Source organism: Palaemon carinicauda, chromosome 16, assembly GCF_036898095.1.
Source record: "Palaemon carinicauda isolate YSFRI2023 chromosome 16, ASM3689809v2, whole genome shotgun sequence".
NCBI lineage: Eukaryota > Metazoa > Arthropoda > Malacostraca > Decapoda > Palaemonidae > Palaemon > Palaemon carinicauda.
This window is the reverse complement of record NC_090740.1, coordinates 41,597,960-41,614,233: the sequence shown is the minus strand read 5'-3', so window position 1 is coordinate 41,614,233 and position 16,274 is coordinate 41,597,960. Positions and strand designations below refer to the sequence as shown.

Here is a 16,274-nt window from a genome sequence, read left to right as displayed (position 1 = left end):
CGACTTGCCGAGAACAGCGTACACTTATGAGTGTTACTATAGTTAATAAAGCTATACTGTAGTGGTAGTACTCTACATATATTACAGTAATGTATATTACAGTATCAACGAGTATTATTAGACAGGAACAAGTGTTTTGCCATTACAGTATTTACGTATAAGTGTGGCGATGACTTGTGTTATGTACAGTATACCGTTCACATGTGTACATGTGCAGTTACTGAAGTGCGTTCACACTGATACAATACACTATTTATACCGTGATAGAAACCAAGTAAAAACAATATAGTGCTATGCAGTGGGTTAGTTGAACGCTCTTAGGCAATGGAGAGTGAGTTGGTAGGTTATGAGTTGACCTACCCTAGGGCAGCAAGCATTCGTGGATTCCCGCTCTTTATGCCTATCTCTGTTACCTAACTCCCGCAAATAAGGAGGGCTGGTTGTACTTGAATTCCCCTTGTACCATGCTTTATTCATGTGGGGAGGAGAGTACGCAGTCCTACTAATCTATGTCTTCCTACATCCAAATTACTACTTTTCTGACTAATTGGTTCTTTACCGTTTCTTATTAGATATTTGAATTCTCCCAGTGTTTTAAGATTTGTCTATTTTGCAGATTCTGTATACTTCATGTAACTCCAGTTTGATCTATTTTTTCATGTCCCTCCCACTGCAATTTAGAGTTGCACTTTGATATATGTTATAATAAAGTTTTGAACTAACCTTTTTTAGTAATCTAATCATGAATTTTGGTATTTTGTAACCATACCTCTTTAAGCTCTGTTTTCTGTACAAGTTCTGATGTCTAATGTCTCACAGAGTACTTTTAATTAATTTCATATAAAATTATGAATTCTTGATTCTTTCTGATAATAGGATACACGTGATTACCTGTGGTATAGTAATCTCTTTCCATTTCATCCTGGTTGTTGCTTCTCATTTTTTCAAATCTCAGTATCAGCTTATAGTCCATAGTCAATCTTTTCTAATACCTACCCTTCCTCACATCATGGTGTGCCTCCTTTCTCTCTTCCCTATTTTCTTTCATTTATGACCATTGAATGTCTACTACTCTTTTTATTTTTTCCACACAAATCTGTTACGGTAAAACTTCCTCATCCACTAGTTCCTCAACCACTGATTTAACTATACTGTAGGTTGTTAAACTATTGAAACTGTACCGCACGTTTCATACACGCTCGCACAATGTAACGGTTTTGCTTTTTCTTTATCTTATCACTAGCTCCTCTCTGTCTTTTTTACCAACCAACCTGTGTAAGCCTGATTGCTCATGTTTAATATTGTTTGCTGTTTGTGATGTTCTTGCTTGCAAGTCCTGGTATTTAAGGTTGATGTCTGTTTAATAGTTTAGTTGCATTCACCTCTCCTCTTAGTTATAACCTAATTGCCCACTGGCACTTTGCTTACCAGCGGAGTGACTACTCCACTCGTTGACCTGAAGCCATTCCCATGGAAACGGCAACATTCGCCTCATGTAACTCTGCCTTACTCTCAAGGTGGATAGTGGTATTTGGTATCTCTAAGCATATTTCTTCTTACAGGGGTACCACTTTCACCTCTCAGTTGTGGACATCATTAGCGAATCTCCTAACATCACCCTGTGTATGTGTAAGTGAAGGAAAATTGAGCTGTAACCAGAGAGAGAGAGAGAGGGATCTATTATAGTACTGTCTGGCCAGTCAAAGGACGCAATAACTCTCTAGTGGTAGTATCTCAATGGGTGGTTGGTGCCCTGGCAACCTACTACCTTCATTTAACCATTGCTGCTAAACCTGAAGTACCATGCAAAATATTTAAACTTTACCTTTATACAGTACCACCATTCCATAGAGGAGGCTACTGTAAGCTTCTGTTTTAAGTAAATGGTGTGCTGACTAGAAGCCCAAAAGATTTCTTTATGCTTCCTTCATTTCTATTTCATTTTCATTTATATTTTCATTTCTGGGCTCGAACCTGTGCCGCCCAGTGAATAAGCTCCATTTAGCACTTATTCTTAGGTAATTTACTGCTAAATATACCAGAGAAAAAATGTAAAGGAGTGCTAGGTTAACTAGCTCGCTCACCTATTAGTGTCGGTATAAAATTGGGCGTATGTTCCAGAGGTCCCGCACTATTTAGATTAATCCACGACAGAGAACCCCAATAGAGGAGAGCCGTTCAACCTCACTCGGTACTACTACAATGCATCCGCTCAGAACCTAACTCCTTTTAGCACAACGATCAAAGTAACCCGCATTTTTCTGGTGCTCTCGATTTTGGATATTTTCTAGTGAATTATGGCTTCTTCGTCGGTTTCCCAGGAGACACCGTCTAAGTTAAGTACCAAGCTGGATTTTACTGTGTTTTGAGCAACCTAGATCGTTTAATATTTATATTATAGGAGTTATTCTCTTCGTTCATACCGATCTTGCTTGATTTCACTACAGTTGGTACTCCTGTTTTTGAGAGCTTTTAATTTTCACTTGCGGTGTTACTATGTGTATTATTTTTATTATCAAATATTATTTGTTATTGTGAATATTCATTATTTAGCGTTTAGAATCCTCGTGGTTCAATTTTTGGGCCGATATCATTTACGTATCGCTATGGCTGCCGACCGTGCTAAGGCGGCAATGTTATTTTAGCCATCAGGTGTGTCTTTTGTGATTTAATTATTTATGTTGCATGCCTTGCCCAAAAATTTTCTATGTGTTTATTCATATATTTAACGCTATTATTATTATTATAATGAATATTTGTGCCATTACTCCGTTTGATCTGTCTGGTTGGGGATCGTCAGTTGGTAGCCCTGCTGCCTCGTATCACGTGATCCTCCCCCACGCTCCCCCTCTAGCTAGGTGGGAGGCTAGGCTTCTCCCCCTCCACTAAGGGATCGTTGCCTTCCCTCCTTTTAGAGGGGGTAGTTAAGTGTTTATGGACTTTGTCCTCCGGGTGGCCCGGCGGTTTAGTCTCTGTCTAGTCTGGTTGGCCACCGGTCTACAGAGTTGGATCCCGGTGTACCCTATTTTATATTCACTTTTCATTCTGGCTTATGTTATACGAAACCCTCCGGGTTCGATTGGCAGTTCATAGTTACAGTTCCGCCCCCCTATTATTTTATAACATTTCCTATGATGATTATATATGACAGATCACTACCCCGGAGTCCCTAAAGGAATTGGTATTGAATATACCTTTATTTCCCGGCCCGGGGTCTACCCCACCCCGGGAAATCAGACACTATGTGTCTTAATTCCTTGTTATTGCATCCTTTTTTATGCTCCCGGCTTGACCGGAATGGATGGTTATAATTTAGTTTCAAGTTAGACTTATGTTTAGGCCCGGGACCTCCGGTCCCGCCCCTATGTAAGACTATTACAGTTAAGCTCTAACCTTGCGTTAGACCTATGTTAGGCCCGGGTCCTCCGGACCCGCCCCTATTTAAAAAAAAAAAAAAAAAAAAAAAAAAAAAAATTAAAATTTAAAAAAAAAAAAAAAAAAAAAGTACAGTTAAGCTCTAATCTTGTGTTAGACCTATGTTAGGCCCGGGTCCTCCGGACCCGCCCCTACTTAAAGACTAGTACAGTTAAGCTCTAATCTTGTGTTAGACCTATGTTAGGCCCGGGTCCTCCGGACCCGCCCCTACTTAAAAGAATAGTACAGTTAAGCTCTATTCTTGTGTTAGACCTATGTTAGGCCACTTAAAGAATAGTACAGTTAAGCTCTAATCTTGTGTTAGACCTATGTTAGGCCCGGGTCCTCCAGACCCGCCCCTACTTAAGAGACTTACAGTTTCTCATATACTATTCTTTTTACAGATGGTGCATTGTCTGACGCCGGCCTGTGCAGCTGTTCTGCACCAGCCTTGTGGCCACTCCGTCTGCCGATCTCACGCCCCTTGTGGGGTTCAACTGGAAGACGTTGTGGTATGGCACCCGGATAACTGTGTGATTTGCTTCGACCTCATCACTACCCTTGGATCTGACTCGGTGAGTCCCGTTGGCTATATTGCCTTCTTATTTTATTTACTATTAGTAAGATATCTATGGTCTTGAAGGACCATTGGGAGTCTCCCTTTTATAATTCCCACTATTATTTCAGGCATCCCCGGAGCAAAAGTCTGCGGCTTGGGCCACACTGAAGGTGTGGGTTGGTGGGTTTGCCCGGAATGTAAAGTCTAAGCGGCCGTACGTCCTATCTGAGGACTACTGCACCATGGTTTACCCCAACGCCAAGTCTTCAGCTGCTGTGGCTAGGCATGTGGCAGCTCCCATCATTGCCCACATTGATGCCACTATAACGGGTCTCATCGACCCAGAGCAAGATCCATCGGACGCCCCCGAAGGTCTGGAGGACAATGTTGCCTCCATGAACCTGGACGTCGAACCAATGTTGCTAGACGAGCCGGATACAGGTAGGGTGGTAAGTGAGGCAGGTGTGTCCGGCGCTAGATTCCTATCCTCAGCCCCGCTCTTTCTTCTTCTTCTGATCGCTCTTCCTTTCTTGGATTTTCTGGGGACCGTGATTCGTCTCAACGTTCATACCCGGTTCCCCCTAAGGATAAGTCTACTTCAAGGACCTTACCCAAAGCTCGCAAGCCTCACAAGACTTCTCATGGCTCTAAACATGGTACGAACCCGTCTTCAAAGACCTCTGGTTCCTCCTCTAAGTCTCACGACCCGGGAGTTCCTTCCGCCCCTCCTGCTGCTAGCCCGGGCCTTTCCGAATCAGCTATGCTTCGCATCGTGTCGGAGATGCAGGCAAAGTTGGTTTCGGAGATGCAGTCGAGGATGGACACGATGTTCTCTAACTTCGGTCAGAGAATTGGGGCTTTAGAGCAAGGAGCTCCGGAGAGAGTCCAAAGCTCTCTCATACCGGATGCCTCTAAGCTCCCGCCGTTTGCCAAGAACAACCCCTGGCGGATGGCTCTTCATTCCCCGTTCTCAGACGGAATGTTGACTCTGGAGGGCCTTGGCACTCGTCCTCTAGAGGACTTTGAATTCTTTCCTCCGGGTCTGGCATTTCCATTTCATGGTTATGCCAGACTTACCGAGGAAGCTTTAGTCCGATTAGACAAGGTCCCCAAAGAGACGGTCATCTTCCCGAAGGAGCAAGCCCAATCTGTTTGGGCCAGATTTTTGAATGACATCGGCTGCACTAACACCATGCTGACGCCTTATAAAAGCTCCTTTACGATGTTCTTAATGGACAAGACCACCTTGACTCCATGCGTCAATAAGGTGGCAGAGCTTGCCTTTCAATATGCTCTGGAGGAGAAGCCCTTGCCTCCCATCCGAGAGGTGGATCCAATCTCCCTCCTTCTTCCCTCAGGTATTGAGTGTTGGGACAACGTCCATACCACCTTTACCTCCGGCAAGCTTGCAGCAGACTGTGCCTCAGTCTTGTTTAGTGAGAAGCTTCCCCGTCTCCCGGAATCCCTCATTAAACAGGAATATGATTCCCGCCTACGTGTGGGCCGTACTCTAAACCTGGCCACATCCACGGAGTCGATAGCCTTGACTTACGATACGGAGAGTATTTTTAAGTCTCTCAACAAGGCTACGTTACAGTCTTTGTATTATGACTTGTATGACTTCGCTACTGCTAAACGCAGATGTCGCAAGCATGTTCTAGCTGAGGCGACGATTAGGCATGAACCTAATAAACTCATCCGGTCCTCCTGTTGGGGTTCAAATCTCTTCCCCGAGGATCTCGTAGAGGAAGTCTTGGCGGAGGCCACTAGGGTTAATCAGAGCCTTAAAGCCCGTTGGGGTTTGACCCCTAAACGCAAGTATGACCCCGCAAATTATCAAGCCCGGGGTAGGAAGAAGCTTAGACCATATACCTCCACCCAGTTCAGGCAACAACAGAGTGCTTCATCCAACTTCCGGCTGCCTCTTCCTCCATCTTCTGTTGCCCCTGCACAGCCTTCCACCTCTCGGGCTCCTTCGGATGACTATGTCACCGTTCTGCTACCTAAGAGCCAGCTTTCTGGTGCCTCCGCCACTTCCCCTGCCTTTAACCAGTCCTACGAGGCTCATAGCTCTTCCCAGAGTTATGGTAGAGGTAGAGGCTACCACCGTGGCTCTAACCAGAACAAAGGCAGGGGAAGAGCCTTTCGCAGAGGAAAGAACTTCCGAGGCGGACGTGGAGGCAACTCCTCAAACCAATACTGAGGTACAGCAGGTAGGGGGGAGGCTCTATGCCTTCCGCAACAAATGGAGGTTCAGTCCCTGGGCGTTCAGTATCATCTCCAAGGGACTAGGGTGGAGTTGGATTCAAGGACCTCCTCCTCCGAACAAATTTCGTCAACATTCCACTCCGGACCTGGTCGAATTTGTCCAGGATCTTTTACAAAAGAACGCCATACAAGAAACGAAACATCTGAAGTTTCAAGGTCGGCTGTTCAGTGTCCCGAAGAAGGATTCAGACAAGAGAAGAGTGATTCTAGATCTATCCCTTCTCAACTTGTCCATTCAATGCGACAAGTTTCGAATGCTTACCGTCTCGCAGGTGCGGACCTTACTTCCCCGTGGGGCCGTCACCACCTCTATCGATCTTACAGACGCCTACTATCACGTCCCGATAGCGAGACACTTCCGTCCGTACCTAGGCTTTCGCTTAGGGGACAAAAGTTACTCCTTCAAGGTGATGCCTTTCGGGCTCAACATTGCCCCAAGGATCTTCACAAAGCTAGCAGAAGTCGCTGTTCAGGAACTCAGGAATCAAGGGATTCAAGTAGTAGCCTATCTGGACGACTGGCTCATTTGGTCAGACACCTCCCAAAATTGCCTAAAAGCCACTCACAAAGTCATCCATTATCTTCAATCTCTAGGCTTCCAGATCAACTTCAAGAAGTCCCGTCTTCTTCCAAAATCGAAGTTCCAATGGCTCGGCCTGCAATGGGATCTTATATCTCATACTCTGTGTCTTCCCAGACCCAAGAGGTTAGAGATTGCAAGGAACACCAAACGCTTTCTCAAAGACAAAGTAAGTTCCAGACGACTCCAAGAGAAGATTCTGGGGTCCCTTCAGTTTGCCTCAGTGACGGATCTTCTTCTGAAGGCAAAATTGAAAGATATCAATCGTGTCTGGCGTTCGAGGGCGAACCGGAAGCTCCGGGACAGGAAAGTCCGCCTTCCTCCCATTCTACGGGAAAGACTTCTTCCTGGACAAGAGCAAACAGTCTGTCAAAGTCAGTTCCCCTTCGATTTCCGCCTCCGGAATTAATCATTCACACAGACGCATCCCTATCAGGTTGGGGCGGCTATTCTCAGCTCAAGAAAGTTCAAGGTCTTTGGACTCCCTTGTTCCGCCATTTTCACATCAATGTGCTAGAGGCCATGGCAGTTCTTCTAACCCTGAAACGTCTCGCTCTTCCCAAGAAACAACACCTTCGTCTGGTCCTCGACAGCGAAGTGGTGGTCCGCTGCCTCAACAGAGGCGGGTCAAAGTCAGGGCCTCTGAACCATGTTCTAGTAGCCATATTCTCCCTAGCAGCCTCGAACCGTTGGCATCTTTCAGCTGTCCACCTGGCGGGAGTCCGGAATGTAGTGGCAGACGCCCTGTCCCGGACCTCCCCTCTAGAATCGGAATGGTCACTCGATCTAAAGTCATTTCGGTGGATTCTCTCTCAGGTTCCCGGTCTCCAAGTGGACCTCTTCGCCACGGAATCCAACCACAAATTGAGAGTATATGTGGCTCCCAATCTAGACCCTCAGGCTTACGCCACAGACGCCATGTCACAGAATTGGGACAACTGGGAAAAGATTTATCTCTTTCCCCCGGTGAATCTTTTGCTGAAAGTCCTAGACAAACTGAGATCCTTCAAGGGACAAGTAGCCTTGGTCGCACCCAACTGGCCCAAGAGCAACTGGTATCCTCTCCTGCGGGAGTTGAGATTATACCCTCGCCCGATACCCAATCCGGTTCTGTCTCAGATAGTACAAACACGCGTTGTGTACGCTTTCTCAAACATTCAGAGCGCCCTAACTTTATGGACTTTATGAAGTTTGCGGCTATGCATGGTGCCAATATTGATCCTCAAAACACCTTGTTCCTAGAATCGGATAAACGGGATTCCACCATCCGTCAGTATGACTCTGCAGTTAAAAAGTTGGCAAAATTTTTAATAGACTCAGACGTGAACTGTATGAACTTGAACCTTACAGTCACTTTCTTTAGATCTTTATTAGAATCAGGTCTGGCAGCCAATACTATCACCACTATTAAATCGGCTCTGAAAAAGATCTTCCTAGTGGGTTTTAACATAGACTTAACCGACTCTTTGTTAGCTTCAATTCCGAAAGCTTGTGCCAGACTGAAACCGGTTACTCGTCCTACCCCGGTGACCTGGTTCCTTAATGACGTACTCAAATTGGCTTCTGATACCATTAACAGTTCTTGTGGTTACATGCCCCTTCTCAGGAAAACACTTTTCCTAGTGAGCTTGGCTTCCGGGGCAAGAATTTCTGAATTGGCAGCCTTGTCGAGAGACCCGGGTCATATTGACTTTCTGCCTTCAGGAGAGGTCCTTCTTTCTCCTAACAAATTCTTTTTGGCTAAGAATGAAGACCCTCAAAACAGATGGACCTCCTGGAAAATTGTTCCCCTCACGCAAGATCCGTCGCTGTGCCCTGTCACTACTCTTAGGTCTTATCTATCCCGGACCTCCTCTAACTCCTCGGGGCCTCTATTCGTTAGAGAACAAGGCGGTACCATTACTATTAAAGGGATCAGGCAACAAATTTTGTATTTTATTAAACAAGCTAACCCTGACTCTTTTCCTCTTGCACATGATATCAGGGCGGTTGCCACCTCGGTGAACTTCTTTCACCACATGAATTTTACAGACCTTTCCAGGTATACAGGGTGGAAATCACCGTCAGTGTTCAAGAAACACTACCTTAAACATTTGGAAGCCCTAAAATTTTCTACAGTAGCCGCAGGGAGCGTAGTTACTCACGAGTAACTCACAGGTTAATGCCTTGACTCTTTATCTCTCCCTCTTACCTGCCTCATTTATACCCTATTGTATTCGTTGGTCGCGCACCTGAATACTGTTATTATATTTGTAAATTTTATGCTCCTGAGTATCTGTATATATTATCACTCACGGCATTATTATACCTACCTTATTGGGGTTATGTTCATATTTAAGATACCCTTATAATTGTTTTTTGGTACTCATCTCTGATTAAAGCATCCTGTTTTTCTCTTACGCTTATGTTTTTTCCTTTATTTTGCAAGTTTGGTGACATTTTTCTCTTGTATAGATTCACTGGGCGGCACAGGTTCGAGCCCAGAAAAGGGATTTTGACGTAGGAAAAATCTATTTCTGGGCGAAGGACCTGTGCCGCCCAGTGAACCCTCCCAGCTCCTCTCCCTTGGAGTCCCCAAACTTTGGGTGCTAAGGAGTTGGGTTCTGAGCGGATGCATTGTAGTAGTACCGAGTGAGGTTGAACGGCTCTCCTCTATTGGGGTTCTCTGTCGTGGATTAATCTAAATAGTGCGGGACCTCTGGAATATACGCCCAATTTTATACCGACACCAATAGGTGAGCGAGCTAGTTAACCTAGCACTCCTTTACATTTTTTCTCTGGTATATTTAGCAGTAAATTACCTAAGAATAAGTGCTAAATGGAGCTTATTCACTGGGCGGCACAGGTCCTTCGCCCAGAAATAGATTTTTCCTACGTCAAAATCCCTTTTCTATTTATTCATGCAAGTTTACTATTCATTTCAGTCCATGGTTACTCCCTATACAGAACCCTTATTCCCATCCATACTATTATTAATATTATTTCTGGGCGAGAGACCTGTGCCGCTCCGTGAAATGCTCCTTTTAGCATCATTTCTAAGGTATATAACTGCTATATATTACAGTACCAGAGAAAAAAGTTGCATTGGAATGCCAGGGATGAACCCAGCTCGCTCACCTATATAAGGTGTTGGTATAGTAACTGGGGCATGAAAACCACTGTCAGAGGTCTCGTGCCATTTAGATATCTCCTCTTCAAATTCCCCCGTTACTACGAGGTGCCGTTCTACATTCCACTACTGATCGCTACTACTACTACTTCCACCCACACGATCATCTTCACTCCTCATAGCACCCAAGCTTGGGCCAATTCTGGGTGGGAAAGCAGTGGGTGGGTTCACTGGGTGGCACAGGTCTCTCGCCCAGAAATAGATTTTTCCTTCGTCAAAATCCCTTTTCTGGGCTCAACCAACACCTGAGAAGGAAGATAAATTAAAATCTAAAGTCAAATAACATGGTTTAATGCAAATTGTATATATATGTAAATATAAAAGTATTTCAAAATAAGTTGTTTTAACAATTCCTTATCATAAAGGGTAGAAAAATAAGCACGATAATTTACAACATAATGAATTCCAAATTTATGGAAGTAAAAAAGGGGAGAGCAATAAGATGCCCAAATAAATGCCGTAACGTTAATAACTATATACAATCTGATATCACAAAGGGTGCAATCCAGGTGAATAAACAAAACAAAACTACAGTAGGGACAATAAGTAAGGCAGGTAGAGGGAAAGTGAAAAAAGATAGAACAAGACCTTATGATTATGGATCATGATTTTCAGGAGGGACCACATTTCCTGCTGCCACTGTTGCAAATTTTAGGGCTTCCAAAGGTTTTTAAATAGTGGCGTTTAAAAACTGCTGGGGACTTCCAGCCTGTATATCTTTCAGTTCATAAAAATTCATATGTTGAAAGTAATTAATGGATGTAGCTACTGCTCGTATATCATGAACATGTGGGAATGATTCTGGGTTAGCTTGTTTAATGAAATACAGAATCTGTTGTCTGATCCCTTTCAGGGTAATGGTTCCTCCATTTTCTCTAATAAATAAGGGCCCCGAGGACTTATTGGAAGTTCTATTTAAATATGCTTTCAGAGTGTTTACTGGACATAAAGATGGGTCCTGAGGAAGTGGAGCAATCTTCCAGGGGGACCATCTGTTCTGAGGGTCCTCATTTTTTGCTAAGAATCTTTTGTCTGGAGAAATTAGTATTTCTCCCGACGAGAGAAATTCAATATGATCTGGATGTCTAGACAAGGCTGAAAGTTCTGATATTCTGGTGCCAGATGCTAGGCTCATTAAGAACAATGTTTTTCTTAATGATGGTATATAATTACAAGACTCGTTAAGAGTGTCAGAAGCCAACTTAAGTACATCATTCAGAAACCAAGAAACTGAGCTAGGACGAGTTGAGGGTTTCAATCTGGCACAAGCTCTCAGGAGGGACGAGAAATATGAATCTGTAAGGTTAATATTAAATCCAATTTGGAAAATTTTCTTCAAGGCTGATTTACTTGTTGTAATAGTATTAGCTGCCAGGCCTGATTCAAATAGTTCTAAAAAAGGTTACTGCCAGATTCATAGTCATCACCTCAGCCTTTGAGTCTTAAAAACTTTGCGAGTTTCTTTACAGCTGAATCATACTGTCGAAGGGTGGATTCTCTTTTATCTGATTCTAAAAATAAGGTATTCTGAGGATCAATATCCGCATCTCTTTGAGCTGCAAATTTCATAAAGTCCATAAAGTTAGGGCACTCTGAATTTTTGAGGAAGCTAACACACTGCGAGTTTGTACTACTTGTGTTAGTATTGGATTGGGAATCCGTTGAGGATGGAGACCCAATTCCACCAGTAGGGGAAACCAGTTGCTCTTGGGCCAGTTGGGGGCTACTAGAGCCACTTGGCCTCTGAAAGTTCTGAGTTTGTCTAGTACCTTCATTAACATATTTATTGGTGGGAATAGGTAAATTCTCTCCCAAGAATTCCAGTCCAATGACATTGCGTCCGTGGCATAAGCCCGAGGGTCCAGGTTGGGGGCTACATAGCACTTTAGTTTGTGGTTGGACCTGGAACCTGATGTAAAATCCATTTAAATGACTTTAAGTCCAGTGACCACTCCGATTCCAGTGGAGTTGTCCTCGAAAGTGCATCTACCACTACATTCCGTATTCCTGCTAGATGAACTGCTGACAGATGCCAATGGTTCATTATCGCCATGGAAAATATCGCTATCATTACATGGTTTATGTGATTCAACTTGGAACCTCCTCTGTTTATGCAGTGGACTATATCTTCGCTGTCCAGCACCAGTCTGATATGTTGCTTCTTTGCTGGAGCAAGCTTCTTTAGAGTCAAGAATACTGTCATGGCCTCTAAGACATTGATATGAAGTTGGGGAAATGATATCGACCATAGTCCCTGGACTTTCTTGTACTGGGAGTACCCTCCCTAGCCGGTTAGAGAGGCGTCTGTGTGAATGACCAGTGTTGGTGGTGGAAATTTTAATGGGATGGATTTTGCTAGATTTTTTACTTTTGTCCATGGCTGAAGTCTTTTCCTCAGAATTGGTGGGCTTCGAGCTATTTTGTCTCGATATCTCTTGTTTGCTTTGGACCGCCATACTCGATTTATATCTTTCAGTCTGGCCTTCAGTAATATGTCTGTTACTGAGGCAAACTGGAGGGCACCTAGGATTCTCTCTTGTTATCTCCTGGACGTCAGCTTGTCCTTGAGAAAACTTTTTGGATTTCTTGCTATTTCTTTCCTCTTGTTTACTGGGATACACAGTGTGTGTGTGTTCAGATTCCATTATAACCCTAGCCACTGAAATTTTGTCTCCGGGACTAGACGTGACTTCTCGAAGTTGATCTGAAATCCCAACTGTTGTAGGAATTTTATTACTTTGTTTGTTGCCTTGAGGCAATTTTCGACATTGTTTGCCCAAATAAGCCAGTCGTCTAGATAAGCTACTATTTGTATTCCTTGAGTTCTTAATTCTTGGATTACTGTTTCCGCCAGTTTGGTGAATATCCTGGGTGCTATGTTGAGTCCGAATGGCATTACTTTGAATGCATATGCTTGGTTGCCTAACTTGAAACCTAGGAACGGACGAAAATGCCTTGCTATCGGAACTTGATAGTAAGCATCTGTAAGATCTATATAGGTGGTGACAGCCCCACGGGGAAGTAAGGTCCGCACCTGAGAGACGGTTAGCATATGGAACTTGTCGCATTGAATGTAAGAATTCAGAAGAGACCGGTCCAAGATTACCCTTCGCTTGTCTAAGTCTTTCTTTGGCACGCTGAACAAGCGACCTTGAAATTTCAAATATTTTACTTCTTCTGTTGCATTCTTTTGTAAAATATCTTTTGCATATAGAACTAATTCTTCCGTTGGATGTTGATGAAAACTGGTTGTTGGAGGGGGCCCTTCTATCCAACTCCACCCCAGACCTTTGGAAATTATGCTGTAAGCCCAATTGTTGAATATCCAACGGTTCCGAAAGAGATACAGCCTTCCCCCTACCTGAGGATTCTCAATGGTTTGCAGTGGATTTACCTCCCCGGGATCCTCGGAATCCTCTGCCTCTAGAGTAGGCTCTTCCGCTGCCTCTGTTGCGAAAGGCTCCTCTTGCCCTACTACCTCTGGCATGTTTATTGTACCCATGGAACACGCCTTGTGTTTCATAGGTAGGATTAAAGGCTGGGGAAGGTGCAAAGGAGGTAGTTGCTACTTGTTGGGGTGGTTGAGGTGTAACCCACACGTATTGCTGTTGAGGTTGTGCCTTCGATGTTGAAGGTTGACCCCCTTGTGGCACTGGGATCGTCTAGACCACTTGTTGGGTCTGCTGACCCTGAAATGACTGAAAAGTCCTCGGTCTCTTCCTGCCTCTAGTTTGGCTACTGGATGGCTCAAATTTACGTTTGGGTATCAGACCCCACCGAACCTTGAGGCTCTGATTAACCCTTGCAGCTTCGCTATGGACGTTGTTAACCATATCCTCCGGTAACAGGTCAGGACCCCAAATTGGGGCTTTGATGAGCTTGTTAGGCTCATGTCTAATAGAGGCTTCGGACAAGACTTGTTTCCGACATCTACATCTGGCTAGAGCAAAATCGTATGCGTCAGAAAGCAACGTATGAAGCAACAACTTCGTCAGGATTTTGAATTGTGGTTCCTCTTCATATACCAAGGAAGACATTTCCGCCATTGTGGCTGAGTTGATGGACCTACTCAGCCTCATGCGGGCATCAAACTCGAGTCTTATTAGGGAATCCGGAAGCCTGGGTAGCCGCTCACTGAATTGCGTAGACGCACAGTCAGCGTTCAATTTTCCTGCAGTAAACGTTGCTGGGGCGTCAGTCCAGCAATCGTGATCTCCCGGAAATAGGAGGGAAGTCAGGTCCGTTTCACGTAACTGCGGCAACGGCTTGTCTTTGTTTACTGCTTGCAGAGCAAGGTCCATGATCTTCGTGGTGCAAGGCATTGGAGTTTGCCCCTCTACTACAAACATCGTGTATGAGCTCTTATGGGGTGTTAACACACTCCCACTCATTCAAAGTCCGGACCCAGGCGGACTGTGCTTGCTCTTTAGGGTAGATAACAGTTTCCTTAGGAACTTTATCTAGCCTTACTAGCGCTTCCTCTGTCAAGCGTGCAAATCCGGGGAAGGGGAACTGAAGACCCGGCGGGTAGAATTCGAAATGCTCTACCGGCCGAGTACCACATCCTTCGATAGTTAGCATGCCATCCTTAAAGGGGGCATGTAAAGCCAATCGCCAGGGATTGCTTTTTACGAACTCCGGGAGTTTGGAGGCGTCCGGGATTACATATTGCTGCTGTTGAGGCAGTCCGGAACGCAAGAGATTCTCCATGAGGTTCTCCTTGTTTTGCAGTCTCTGTGTGAGGGTGCCAACTAGGGAACCAATCTGAGACTGCACTATGCTGCCCATCTTCTCCATTAACTGGCTCGAAAAAGCCGCCAGATCAAAGGGTACTTCCGGGGTCTTAGCTCACGAGCTGCTCCTGGCTCTCGACCCATGGTGGGAGGAAGTAGCTACTGCTGAGTCCTTCAATACCCTAGTGGATAAAGAAGACTTAGATGGTTTTGGCAGCTTTGAAGACTTAGGAGTCTTAGGTAAGGTCTTTTTTATTTGTTTGATTTTAGGGACTACTGGGCATGGCCTGACCCCAGCCACATTCTTCCCAGTAAACCCTTGGAAAGAAGATATAGAAGAAGAAGACGGTGACAGGCTAAGAATGGGTATCTTAGACCGTGCATCTCCTGCCTCACTTACCTCCCTACCTTGTTCTGTTTTGTCCAGAACCATCGGCTCCAGATCCAGGTTGATGGCTGCCACATCCTCCAGAACCGTCTCTCCGAGTCCTTCCAGTTCCTCCGACAAGATCAGAGTATCTTCCCCGATCTTGGGGATGATGGGATCCGCCACTTACTTGGGTACCGCCGCCAAAGTCTTGGCGTTGGGGTAGATTGAGTTGAAAATCTCCTCGTAAAGGACGTAAGGCTTCTTCGCCTTAACATTCCTGGTGAACCCGCCTACCCAGATCTTGAGGGTCGACAAGGCGGAACTCTTGGCGGTCTGAGGGGTCTGAAAGAGAATATTCTGTTACTAATATTCCTGGCCAACCCGCCGTCTAAAATATATATATATATATAGAAATAATCTCCTTTTAAACTCTAACAGCTTATACTTAAATTAATTATTAGACTGTCCGACGGGAACACCTACCGAATCCGCTGTTAAAGTGGAGACCAACCCGTAGCAAATCTTGCAATTGTCCGGTTGCCACGCCAGTAGATCATCTACCTGGACTGCACACGGAGCATGAGATCGGCAGACCTCATGTCCACACGCTTTCTGCAAAACAGCCGCACAGGCTGTCATCTGGCATCGGACCACCTGTAATTAAAATGATACATGAGTATCCAAAAAGGACCACCGGAGGCTCCGGGTTCTTAAAACTAAACCTGAGTAATATCCTTATGTATGTAAACATTATGAAACTAATTGATACTTATTTGGTACTAATTTATGATTATTCATTGATATTATTATTGTCGTAACTGAGGATATATCATCCCGTCAGAGCCGGGAATGTATAAAGTTAACAATTGTTGTTAAATAAAATACCTCCCGTTGGCTCCGGGGAGCCAACTGAGTATGACCCAAGGGTCTTAAACGCCTACTAGGGTAGGGGAGTCCCGAAAAAAGGTTAGGGAGGGAGGGGTTCTATGACTCCCGCCAGCCCCGGGTACCTTTTAACGGACAGCGACAATAATAGTCAAATATAAAATTTTATAAAAACTAAAATTATAAATCTTAAGGAGATTCTTCCGTGATTACTTCGTCTAAACGTATAGATAGCCTACGCATTACAGTAGGCTAACTCTAAATCATAACTGAATGAAAAACAATGAAGAAAATCA

The 16,274-nt window shown here is 44.5% G+C and overlaps 1 protein-coding gene and 1 pseudogene across 1 annotated transcript in view; one reads left to right on the top strand and one right to left on the bottom strand.

The window, feature by feature from the left end:
• LOC137655729 (pentatricopeptide repeat-containing protein 2, mitochondrial-like) overlaps positions 1-16,274 on the top strand; it is a 264,814-nt gene that overhangs the window by 111,621 nt on the left and 136,919 nt on the right. The window lies entirely within an intron of this gene.
• LOC137655896 (uncharacterized) lies at positions 13,362-14,778 on the bottom strand (annotated as a pseudogene).